Genomic DNA, 13,872 nt, shown 5'->3' with positions numbered 1-13,872 from the left:
GACTTGACCTGAAAGCACTCCTAAAGGCCAACAAACAGTCCTTGCCCAGGCTTTTCCTTTTCTGTTGTTGATCTCTTATTGTTGTTGTTTTCTTTCTTTTGCTGCTCTTCCTTGTTTTTAGTGCATATTATTATCTCTGTAGATCTATCTAGCTAAGGTAGGTAGGATAAACAATCTGGAGGAAAAAACAAGGAGACCCATAGTTCTGTCAGGACAGGATAGGGGGAGAAGCGGAGGGCGGTGGGGGGGGGAAGGGAGGAAATGGGTGTTAAGAAAACCAGGGACAAGGGAACAACAAGTGATCCAAAATCGATGGCAAGGATGTAAGGGGCCTGGTAGGGCTTGATCAATGACAATGTCACCGAGAGGTCTTAAAAGCTTGGATATAAACATAAATAAATAAAAAAAGGTAAGAAGCAACAGCAACCACATGGAAGAAGCAAACCAGACTGAAATCCCGAGGTGTTGACAGGATCAGGTATCAGGCATCAAAGATCAAAACATCATATCAATGTGAATGTCATGTGTTGGGAGGTTTCCATCCACGCACCTGTCAGTTCGTGAACACACACTTTAATCAAAGGACCTCATTAGCCCTGTAAAATAACGTTAAACTTTGGTACACTCCCAAAGAGAACAAGACAAAAATCTATCAAATCTCGCACAGAATAGGTATGTTGTGTAATGGCGCCCACCTGTGACTCAGACTGAAATTGCAACCCTTCAGTTTTGTGCCTGTCCCTTTTGGCAAGCAGATCTCCAGGCTTTTCTGCACTTTAAATCCAGTAGGGGCCCCTGGCAAGTGCAGGCGGGGTACCCTACAAGGGGATGAGGGCCTCCAAGAAGGCAACTAGTGGGCCTGGGCCTAAAGCTGGGCGAGCTTTCAATGTCAGGTGCTTCAGAAGAGCACTTGCACCCAGGGAGGGGTGGGAGTGAGGCCTGAGGGTCTGCCCCCTTCATCACCACTGCACCTCATCTTACTCTCCTCCATCCAAGGTTCTCTAGCTCTTGCTCTTCTGCTGTAGAATTCATAACACTGTCTGGTTTTCCTTTGATTGTACACTCATTCTGACTCAATGCTGACTCATAGCGACCCACTCTGTCTCCCTGAGACTGCCACTTGTTACAAGAATAGAAAAGCCAGTGTTTTTCCACAGCAGCTGTCTGGTGAACCATAGGTGGACATTTAACCATTACACCCCCAGGGCTCCTGTTGAAAGTCGCACAGATCAATAGATCATTGGATGTACCTGCCTTCCTCTTCATTCCAGCCTAGGGGAGTGCACAGATGCACTAGAGCTCCCCTTGGGGCTTCCTGGTCTGTCAACATTAGGAGAGCACAAACCTGGCCTTACCCTCACCCTCTACCTGCCACTCAAATTCTGGCCTACCTTTGGGGATTTCTATCCACGCACCTGCCAGTGCTCCACCAAACCCTTTAACCCAGTGGTTCTCAACCTGTGGGTCGCGACCCTTTGAGGGAAGAATGACCCTTTCATAGGGGTCAACTGATTCATAACAGTAGTAAAATTACAGTTATGAAGTAGCAACGAAAATAATTTTATGGTTGGGGGGTTACTACAACATGAGAAACATTAAAGGGTCACAGCATTAGGAAGATTGAAAACTACTGCTTTAAACAAAGGGTCTCTGTAGTCCGGTAAAATAAGGTTAAACTTCAGTTACACTCCTATTCTAGAGAACCAGGCTAAAGCAATTGATCCCGGGACAGAGCCAGTACATCCCATGAGTGCGCCCTGCTGTGGTTGCGAGTGGAATTGCACTCCATCCAGTTTCCTGCCCTTCACCTTTGGCAAGCAGATCACCAGCCCTTTCTTCTTCACTGTCTCTCCACCTACGGCCCTGGAGTTAATTCCGACTTATTCGGACCTTTTGTAGATTTCAACTTCCAGTATTTCGGTTCCCATCGCAGTACTTAACCATCGACCGGGCCTTTGGGCTCTTTATTTTAAATCCAGTGTGGGCCCTTGTCAAGTGCAGGCTCAGAGTCCTGTCAGGTGATGAGGACTTCTAAGATGACAACTTGTGGGGCTGGGCCTCAGGCTGGGGGAGGTTTAAGCTCCAGTCCCTGCAGTAGTGTACTTGTCCCCAGGATGGGGTGTGAGGCAGCTCTGACTGGTCGTCCCCTCCATCCTCACACGCCTCCTCTCACATCCCTCACTTCCTGGTTCTCTCCAGCTATTCTGCTGCTGCTGTTGAATTCATAAAACTGCCTCGTTTTCCTTCGAGAGTATACTTACTCTTACACATTGCCATTGAGTCAACCCTGACTCATAGAAACCCCCTCTGCCTCCCTGAGACGGCCACTCCTTCTAGTAGTAGTACGCCATTTTTCCAGAGCAGCTGCCCGGTGGATCATAAGTGAACAAGTAGCCACTACCACCCCTAGGGCTCCCCTTGAAAGTCACATCAATCAAATGATTGATCGATCTTTGGGAGTACTGCCTCATTCCAGCCCTGGGGAGCCCACAGGAAGTCTTACTGCTCCCCCTGGGGCTTCCTGTATAGTCAAATTTAAGAGAGCAGAAACCTGGCCTTATCCCCATCCTCTACCCACCCATCGAAATGCCTACCCACCTGTGGGGGGTTTCCATCCACACACCTGTCAATTCACGATCAAATACTAAACAAAGAACCTCCTTAGCCCTGTAAAGTAACCTTAAACTTAGGTATACTCCTATCCGAAGGAGAACGCACAAAATCAATCTAACCTGGCACTCTCCTGTGGCTCAGAGTGAAATCTCAACCCTTCCAGTGTTGTCTTGTTTCCTTTGGCAAACTGATCACCAGGCCATTCTGGACTTAAATCCAATAGGGGTGATGCGGGCTTCCAAGAAGGCAGCTTGTGGGGCTGGACTGAAAGCTTTAAGTGCCAGCCTTTGCAGAACAGCACTTGCCTCCAGGCCGGGGTGGGAGTGAAGTCTTAGGGTCTGCCCCCTTCATCACCACTCCACCTCATCTTTCTCTCCTCCCTTCATGGTTCTCCATCTCTTGGTCTTCTCTGCCTTTGAATTCATTAAATTCTCGTTTTCCTTCTATTGTAAACTTACTCTTGCATACTAACCTTGAGTCAGTGCTGACTCTTGGCAACCCCCTGTGGTGTCCTGAGAGTGTCACTCATTACAGGAATAGAAAGCCCACTCTTTTGCCTGAGCAGTTAATGGTGGGTTTGTTGGGCTGATCATGTGGATTGGTGCCAAATCCTTAGCCACTAAACCATCAGGGCTCCTTCTAATAGTCATGTCAGTCACTGGATGCAAGTACCTTCAGCTTCATTTTAGCTTTAGGGGTCCACAGAGCTCCCCACAGGGCTTCCTGGGTTGTCAACTTTAAGAGAGCAGACACCTCACCTTGCTCTCATTTTCTAGCCCCATATAACTGCTCCCCCAGCCCACCTCTTGGGAGGGGACTTCCATCCGTGCACCTGTCAGCAGACAAACACTTTAACCAAAGGACCGCCTCAGTCCTGTAAAATAACCATACACCTAGGTATACTCTTATGTTAATGCGAACAAGACAAAAACAAACCAGTTACGGATCATGTACCCTGGATCCTGGCCCCCTCCTAAGGCTCAGAGTGGAATTATCCAGTTTCATGGATGAAACGATCCAGTTTCATGGATGAAACAATCCAGTTTCATGGATGAAACGATCCAGTTTCATGGATGAAACTCGATCCCGTTTCATGGATGAAACGATCCAGTTTCATGGATGAAACTCGATCCAGTTTCATGGATGAAATGATCCAGTTTCATGCAAGTCACCTTCGGCAAGCAATTTACCATGCCTTTCTTCAGCAGTGCCTCTGGTTGGATTCGAACCGCCAGCCTTTCTTTTAGTAGCCCAGAACTCAATTATTAACACCATCAAAGGACATGGATTTGTTATAGTAAACTTTCAAATGCCAAAACGTATGAGAAGCTAACACTGTCAGCAAATATTTCTGCTGAAACACGTAAAAGAGGAGTGGTGAGCCCACATTTATCAGAAGCAAAAACTTGAAAGTCCCAGAAACACAAGGCAGTCGCATCAATCTTCCTGTCTCTCAGCTATCACTATGTTCCCCTCTCCTCTGCAAAGGGATAAACATACATGGGAAGAGTTCTACTTCAAAAAGGTTTTGGGAAAATTAATTAAAGCACTCAAGAAGATAGGAAGAGAAGGGAACTTCTTCAACACAGTAAAGTCCATATCTGCACAGCCAGTGGCCAAAATCACACTCAATAAGGAAGGCTGAAAACATTTCTACTAAATAGGGAATCCGGCAAGTATGTCCCTTTTCCCCACTGGTATGCAACATCGTGCTGGAAGTCTTAGCCAGAAACATAACACAATGGCAAGGAAATAAAGGAGTATATTTGTGAAAAAAATAAGTGAAACTTCTGCTATTCAAAGAAAATAGGAAACAATTGACGAGTTTAGTAGAGTATCAGGATAGTAGATGAGCAAGCCGAACGGGTGAGAATTCAGGAAAAAAATCAAGAAACCAAAATCCTTCACAATAGCCCCAGAAAAGCTAAAATACTTAGGAATAAACCCAACCAAAGAAACAAAAGACCTGTGCAAAGAAAACTACAAAACATTGTTACAAGAAACCAAAAGAGACCTACACAAATGGAAGAATTCCCTGTGTTTATAGATGATAAGACTCAATATTGTGAAAATGTCATACTAGCTAAAGCAGGGGTGTCAAACTCAGTTAAAACGCGGGCCATTTGGTGCAACAAGCAAGATTCATGTGAGCCACATCACATTAACAAATTTTGTTGAATTTATATTTTGAAGTGAGGATTCAGAAATATGGATAGGATAATTAAAACACTATATAATTGCTTTTATTTAAACATGTATTTTATTTAATGTATTTATAAAATTAAAATTATTCTTTTTTTACCCAAAACTTGCCAGCACCTTCCTCCTACTAGTTTTCATTTATCTCTTATGTTGTGAGCAGAAAAATGTAACTAATAAAAAACACAAAATGTTGGACAACCGACAAACATGATGCACAATCATAATGACTTTCCTCTAAAAGTATTAATTAGCAATGTTGCTATGTATGATTCATAAGCAGCACAACCCAGAATGCTGTTTCTAACCTTTACGCTATTGGGATCTGTTTACATGACGTGACACTGAGAGTGGCAGCCATATCGCTTCCAAACGTCACCAGAACTGAGTCAGCACATTTATACACATGCCCAGGTCCCCAGGAAAGGCATGTGGCCCATGGGCAGCCAATTTGACACCCCTGACCTAAAGCAACCTACAAATTCAATGAAATCCCCTATCCACATCCCAACATCATGCTTTTCAGAAATGGAAAAACTAATTACTAATGCCACACGGAGGGGGAAGAAGCCCAGGATAAGCAAAGATCTTCTCAAAAAGAGGAACAAAGTAGGCGGGCTTTCACTAACCGACCTCAAAACCTATTACACAGCCACGGTGGTCAAAACAGCCTGGTAGTGATATAATGATAGACACATGGACCAAAGGATCATGATAGAAAATTCAGAAATTAAAACATGTGCATACAGACAACTGCTTTTTGACAAAGGTCCAATAAGCATAAAAATGTTAAGTAGATGCCCTGTTTAATAAATGGTGCTGGATAAACTGGATATCCATTTGCAGAGGAATGTCATAAGTCCTGTATCTCATCCCTTTCACAAATGTAAACTCAGTTGGATCAAAGACCCACATGTAAAACCCCCAAACAATCAGGATCATCAGTGAGAGACTCGGGACAAATCTAAGGTACACACATGGGCTATCTGATCTAACAAAGGAAGCACACACCTTGGTAGACAAAATAGAGGAGTCGGACCTGTGTACATTGAAAGACTTCATTAAAAGAGTATCTTTTCCCACAGATTGGGGTAAGATGTTAGTAACAACATAACCGACAAAAGAGCAATTACTAAAATCTAGAGTATATTACAAGCCTACAACAAGAAAAAACAACAATCCTCTGACAAGGTGGGAAAAGGACCTGAGCAGATGATTCACAAAAGATGGCACTCGAATGGTTAAGAAACAAATGAAGAAATTCTCCCAGTCACTAGCCATCCAGGAAACACAAGTCACAACAACCATAAGATTCCATCTAACACTCATAACTGTAGCCCAATTAAAAAAAAACCACAAACTGAGAACAACAAGTACTGAAGAGGATGTGGTGAGATTCGAACTCTTATCCACTGCTAATGGGCGTGTAGATACATACCACCGATGTGGAAAGCGAAATGGTGATTCCTAAAATAAATGGCAATTGAAAGAACATATGACCTAGGAATACCATTAGTTGGCATATAACCAAAAGAAATCAGAGACAGACATGAACAGATGTATTCTCCTGCATGTTCATTGCAGCACAATTCGCAATGGCAAGATGTTGGAAACAGCCTAAATTCCCAACATTAGAAGATTGGATTAAAAAATCCTCTGGAATATTCACCCAATAGATCACTACGGATCACCAAAAAATAAAAATGAAACCATAAACACCTCATAACATGGAGAGATCTGGAAAATAAGCTGAGTGAAGTTAGTCAATCACAAAACCACAAGTAATGTATGTCTATGGCTGTAGAAGAAAGCAGCCAAAGCTCAGGCTTGCAGGGCACCCAGTCTGCAGGCCAGGGTGGCCAGACAGTCTGGTAGAGAGCTTGACTAATGCCAATGGCAATATACCATCTTTCCCAGGTAGGTATTTTGAAAGTCACTTGGGTGGAGGGCTCCTCATGTCCACTGGGATGAAATTGTCAAGGGCGGGGGTAGGGATGTTTATTATTGAGTGGCTGCCATGCAAAATTAGGACGAGGTCCCCCCAGAAACATAGACATCCCTATTAGATCCCTATCTGATGGGAAAGTCAAATCAGGAGAGGAGGAAGGGAGCAGACATGTCTGGGAGAACACACATGCATGACTGTTGGTAGAAAAAGGGGAAGGACCAACCTCCAAGTGGTGGGAAAATGACTAATTATAATTTTAAAGACCCAAAGGGGGGAGTATCTCTGGTAATACACACCAAATAAGCCACATTGGTTGAGGTTCTGGGCACATCCTGGGGACCCAGGCCAAGTGCCATAGAATACTGGAGCACTGAATCCTGGATCTTGAAGGCACACAACCTGCTCCAAAGGCTGCACCAGAGATCTAATGCAGATACTGCACTAGGTGAATTGGGCTCTACTTCAAACACACTTGTAACCTGAATAAAAAGATCCAGGAATGGGTTTGGGGCTCCCACTGTATCCTAGCTCCAATTTTAATAACAATTAATTCTTCATCGTTTCCCTATTCGATACTTGTCCTCAGGTGGAAACACAGACCATGGAAGTGTTATAGCCAAGTGCTATAGCCAAGTCTGGTGAAGGAATTCCATGATATCTGGGTATCAGATAAAGTAGCATCTGGAGTCTTAAAGACTTGTCTTCAAACAGTCAACTAAATGAAATGTCAACTAAGTCCCCATAGAAGAATCACACCATCATCAGTCACTGAAGGATTGCAAATCATATAATCCAAAACCGAAAGAGGGAATAGTATCAGAGGTTAACTTGTGATATTCTGGTTTGAAGAAGGCAAGAGATGAGAGTGGAAGGTCATGACACATTTGGGAGATCTACACAGGAAATAAGTCTCCAGTGGTTTCCCACTATCTCTAGTAGGGGGGTGGGAAGGAATTGGTTTCCAAACCAAGTGCACTGGAGAGATGAGTACAGGGGAACAAAATGATAAACCTGACTTGAATGGTTAAAATCGTGTCAATTAATGCCCCCTCTGCTGAATATTAGGCATGATCTTGTTTGCAACTCTCTCTCTCTCTCTGTGTGTGTGCGTGTGCGTGTGCGTGTGCGTGTGCTAATATTGGGTTTGCCTCAGATGTGTTTTTCATTGGGGGTAACCCTCTTGAATTGTTGTTATAGGTTTTTCTATTTTTCAGTACATGAAACCCAGGATTGATGAATCTATAGAGGCAATAGGGTTCCTGGGAGAGTGGCTATCAAAAAAGTTCAAGAACAAAGAGAATGTTTTGAAATTGATTGTGGGAGCAATTGTCCAATACTGTTCAATGTGATTGAAATACGGAAGAATCTGTATTAACTCTCATTAAAATCATTTTCAAAAAGTATTTTATTGACATATAAAAGTCGCTGATCATAAAAACAAAAAACAAAAAAAATCTTACAGACCAATTCCCAAACAAGGGGTAGAAAGTCTGCCTACTGACCATGAACCATACATCAACCTCACCCCCTTATATGCACTTCATAAGAACCACCTCAAAAGAGGAGACCTCATATTGGCTGGAGTCAATCCTTCAGGATGGAGGAAGGGGAAGATGACCATCCACTTGATGACATACTACACTGAGACAAGCCTGTGACAAATCAAAAAAATCACATGAATGAGAGGAGAACCTTACAGGAAAATCAAGTTAAGACCAGGGGAGGGGAATATCTACATTTCAGAGAAAGCAGCTATATTTCTGTTGGTGCCTAGGGTGGGCAAATGGGGAGGAAGCACCTCACATTGGGAAGGGATGATAAATAATAATTGTAGTGTATCTAAGGGAAGAATCAATCCAGTTCAATGTCCATGGGTAAAACATTTTGATTAAGTTTCCACTCAACCCGGTGGACTGTGCCATGGACTAAGCACAATGATAACCTTAAATGCTAGCTTCACAGGGAACACTGCATCCCTCAAGGGTCACATCAGAAGGACATGATGAGGAAGCCCTACTGCATGAACAGGATTCTACCTCAAAACTACCTATAGCCCTTGGACTTAGGACTGAGATTCCCAAAAGAAGAGGAAGTAAATTATGGCCACCCAAGACATTGAAAATGGCTGTCATTGGACCTTGTGTGTGACCTCAGGCTTAGTGGGTGTTCAGTGAAAGTATTTTTAGAACTACCAGATGTTTGATATCTCTCTTCTCCCTTTGCATTAATATGACGGGTATTCATCTGATAGGCAAGGATCTGCTTATCTAAGGAATGTTACAGGAAACTTTCTCCTAGAACCAACATATAGGCACAGTGTAAACATAGCTCAGTCACTGAAGAATTCAGTCTGTATAAAGCAACGACTCATGGATTGCAGTTCGCAGTTGGACTGTACTTGCATAAATTCCTCGTCTCAACAGTACCTTAAAATCTATCCCCTTGGATAAATTATTGATGTCATCAATGCCATTGCCTTATACCCCAGGGGGATGGTTGAAAACTTTTTTTGTTTGTTTGTTTTTGTTGTTGTTTCGTTGTTCCTTTTTGGTCATAAAATGATATGACCACTAAAGTAAACCAGGGTCATTCATAACCCCTGGACAAGCAGATGAATTTTGGACTCCAACGTAATCCTGACCCCAATCCAATAACAGTTAGTTCTTATAACATGACCCTGCTCCATACTCACTTTCATGAAGAGATCACTAAAGACAAGGGTGCTGCAGTAAAGTGCGGTGAAGAAAGCAGATGGTGCCCAGCTATCAATCGGAATAATTGCTGGGGTCTTAAAGGTTTGTATTCAAATGAGCAGCCATCTAGGTGAGGCATCAAAAAAACCCACATAGAGGAAGCATGCCATCCTGTGTGGCCCAAAGAGGATGATAATAAAATCCAAATATGATGAAGGGAAAAATATCAGAGCTTAAATTGTGAACACTCAAATTGTAGAAGTCTCTGGAGGACAGTGGGAACTCAAAATCCATCTGCAGAGTATTCAGTCAGATTAAGCCTCTGGAAGAACTATTGTGGCCAAAGTTGAGGAACAGTGTTGCTATCAAACAGAGATGATCATAAGCTTGATTGTGGTGCATAGAACTACAGTATAATATGATAACTGGTCAGATGACCTCTCTCAACCCGAATTTGCTCTAGCTTTAAATATCTCTCATGAGTTTCACAACAGATATTTCCTGTCTGGCTTTTGAAAATATTGCTGGTAATCTTTTCTTTCAGACATATATAATTATTATTACTATCTGTTTTATTTGTCTCTGTTTTTATGTTTCAGTTAGACTCCTCAAGTTGTGAAGCACAGAAGGAGTGAATGCATAGAGATAATAACTGATACAATGGTTTAAGGGGGACAGAGGGTCGGGAAGGTGGGAGAATTCAGGAGTAAATAATGGAAGTAGGAAGTGGGAGGGAGCACTAGAACTGATTTTGATGATATACCTACAACTCTTTATAAAAGAGACCTAAGAATAGAAATACATATGTGGAATTTATATCAATAAAACTATTTTTTAAAGTAGAGGAAACATTGAACCTGTTGGATAGAGATGAGAAATATATAGAAAAGAGAAATTTAAATAAAAGCTACAATAGCTGAAATGAGAATTATGCTTATTGAGGTTCAATTACACATTGCCAAACACAGGGCTCATAAGCCTGAAGACATAAGAACAGAAGCTATTCAAAATTAAATAGAAACAGGAAAAGACCAGAGGCAGCACCATCAGACTTGTAGGACAAACATATTGATAATTACCTTAAGTGGAAATCATCTAGTTAAATGACAGAGAACCAGAAAGGCTAAAATGCAAGACCTAGATGGGAAAACCTGATATTTCTGAGGAAAGGGGCTGTCTCACACACACCCCATAACACCTCTTTTTTGCTAAAACTTGAAAGCATGCCATATTCCAGACATCACTGCTATCATAGCAAATGAGCAGTAACAAAACTACTATAATATACTCTTTTATGAGAATACCTCTGAGACTTTCTCTCTTATGAAAGGCAGCAGAATGTCTACTAACTAGAAAATACTTTCTGTCAGCTACAAGCCATGGAGAACATCCTTAAACATGCTGGTTTTAGCTTTCCAACACTGCTTGAGAGAAAAGATACAAAATAAACGTTAAGATTTTCAAATTCATAGTGAAATCTTATTTATTTGGTATGGTGTACGTACATCACTTAGAAATATTCTGACTGGGTACAGGCAAGATAACAAATGCATTACATAGTATTTGGGTGACATTCTAAACACTGGGCCTTTCTAAACAAAACCTGGGTGTTTATTGCCAAGGAGACAGACTAGAGGTGAGATTTTGACTCTTCCTTTCATGGGATGCATTTATTTTTCTACTTCTGGGACATTTTTTTATGTTTCATAGAGAAAATAAATCTGTCCTATTGGATTCAAGATATGTCTTCAGTTAATGATCGTAATTTCCCATCCTAGATGAATCAGCTGAATTGTGCTTGCCCAGAGGTCGACAGTTTTGAAAATCAGATGATAATTGAAAGCTGACTAAATGTGATCCAACTAGCCATGATGAGTCGAATGGAGAAATTAAAACCAGCAATGAATGTGACACGCTAAAACTCTTTTCTAGGCAGGAACTTTGAAAGTCTCAGCATTCTTCGCCAGAGGGGCTGCGTGTGGCCTTTCGCATGACTCAACAGAGCAGGGGTCTCAAACTGGCGGCATGAAGGCCGCCTGACGCCACCAAGGTCATTTTTTGTGACCCGAGATACTCTGAAGTAAAATGAAAATTAAAAAAAATTGTTATGAAGAAAATAGCGCTTAGGGGAGATGGAGGCAATACCATACATGCAATTCCCATTGAGGCAATACCATACACACAATTCCCTCGGTAGCCCTTTAACTACGAGGATACACATGGCCCAGTGCCTTTCCTGGGTGCCTGTGGACGTGTGTAAACGCGCTGACTCTGTTCCCGCGATGTTTGGAAGCGATATGCCTGCCACTCTCAGTGTCCCGTAATGTAAACAGATCCCAATAGCAAAAAGGTTCAAAAGAGCACTCTGGGTGGTGCTGTTGTGAATCATACCTAGCTAGCGGCAGCGCTAGTTAACGTATTTAGAGAGGAACCATCATGATTGTGCATCACGTTTGTCAGCTGTGCAACATTTTGCGTTTTTTATTAGTTACTTTGTTATATTTTCCGGTCACAACATAAGAGGTAAGTGCAAACTAGTAATTGGAAAGCGCTGGCAAGTTTCAGGTAAAAAACAATAATTTTAGTTTTATAAATACATTAAATAAAATGAATGTTTAAATAAAAGCAATTATATAGTGTTTTAATTATCTTGTCCATATTCCTGAATCCTCACTTCAAAATATAAATTCAACAAAATTTGTAAATGTGATGTGGCCCACTAGATTCTTTCCTGTTGCACCAAATGGCCCGCGTTTGAATTGAGTTGACGCCCCTGAAATAGAGGAAGAACATTGAATGCAATGTAGCAGCGATATCTCTGGATAATTAGAGTATGCTTTTTTATATTCTTTCTATGACTTTTGCACAATCCAAGTATGTATAATGACATTGTATTGCATGGAACATTATGAAAAGCATTGCATTTTAAACTGTTTCACAGAGGACTTTTAAAATCAGTGAGTAAAGAGAAAAACATGTCAACCACACCACTCACAAAAATGTTCATTGTTGTTATAAATTACTTGTTCAAATAAATTATAATTCATGGAAAACTGCACTAGTAAAGATGATGATAATGAAATGAAGTCTTAGATTGTTAAATATCTACTAAGTCAGACACTGCTTGAAACTAAGATAAAGGGGAATTGAATTTAATCAAAATCATTGTGAATTGAGCATAGATTTGTATGGAATTGAGAATGGCCAATTTACTCAAGAGTTGTTTTATATTTATTACCAATAATAAATTTATGACATCAAATTTGTTAAGAGAAATATGAAAGGAGAAATAGAACATTCTCTTAAGTGAAAAGAATAATTATGCAATCCAACTTTAGCAAAGTTATGCTTTGCAATATTATATACTCACTGTGGAATCAAACATGTAAGGAAACAGCACTAATGTGGATACAACGGTGAAATCACCACCAGTATTTCCTCCATCTATATTGTTAAAACTCAAATGCATGTAAGAAGTGAAAATATTCCTTGACAGGAGCTTTAAAAGAAGCAGAAATCATCACAAAAGGTGCTGAGCAGGGTCTGTGTCAGAGTGACCTGGGGAACTGCCAGAACAGTAGCTCCTCATTCAGGTGATTCAAGAAGTGAGGAGAAGGGTGATGAGTAGCTGGTGAAAAAGATACCCAGATATTAGCATTTCACACATTATCCCTGAGTAGTTCTGGTGTTGAAACATACTGGTTTTAAAAGAAATAGTTACAGGTATTAATTATATCAGACACTTTACATCCAATAATCACTTAGAACTTTCTAGTAACTCTGCAGATAAAGTTCCATACATTGGGGCACTGAGTTATGTACAGTACTGTGCTGGGTCTGAGATGGTATATATTTAACTATGAACTATAGTGAGGGAAGGGTACCTCACTATAGTTGATAGTTGAATATATACCATCTCAGACCCTGTACTAGCAACTGACCTCCAAGAGAATGCACCAAAAATCATTGTTTGGAATTAGGCACAGAAAATTACCAGGGAGGAGCACGCACAGCATTTCTCGACAACAGAAAGACTTAAAAAGAAAGAATTTGAGTCTGAGCTATCCACTTCTAGGTGAGCAATTCAAATCCAGAAGCTACTCTGGAGAAACAGGATTTCTGCTCTCATGAATGTTTTCAGCCTTAGAAAACCTTGGAGGCAGCGCTACGGTGTTCTCTAAGGTTGCCATGAGTAGGATCTGTCTCCATGGTGCTGACTTTGGATTGGAGTTTGGTTATGGTCAAATAGTGAACGGCTCTTCAAAAGAAGAAAGAATATGCAGTCACTGTACCAAAATGAACTGGCCAGTGTTCAACTAATATATATATATATATATATATATATATATATATATATATATATATATATATATATATATATATATATATATATATATTCATGAGTAAATGAGGTTGCAG

Source organism: Tenrec ecaudatus, chromosome X (assembly GCF_050624435.1).
Source record: "Tenrec ecaudatus isolate mTenEca1 chromosome X, mTenEca1.hap1, whole genome shotgun sequence".
NCBI classification, from domain to species: domain Eukaryota; kingdom Metazoa; phylum Chordata; class Mammalia; order Afrosoricida; family Tenrecidae; genus Tenrec; species Tenrec ecaudatus.
This window is presented reverse-complemented; position numbering follows the sequence as displayed.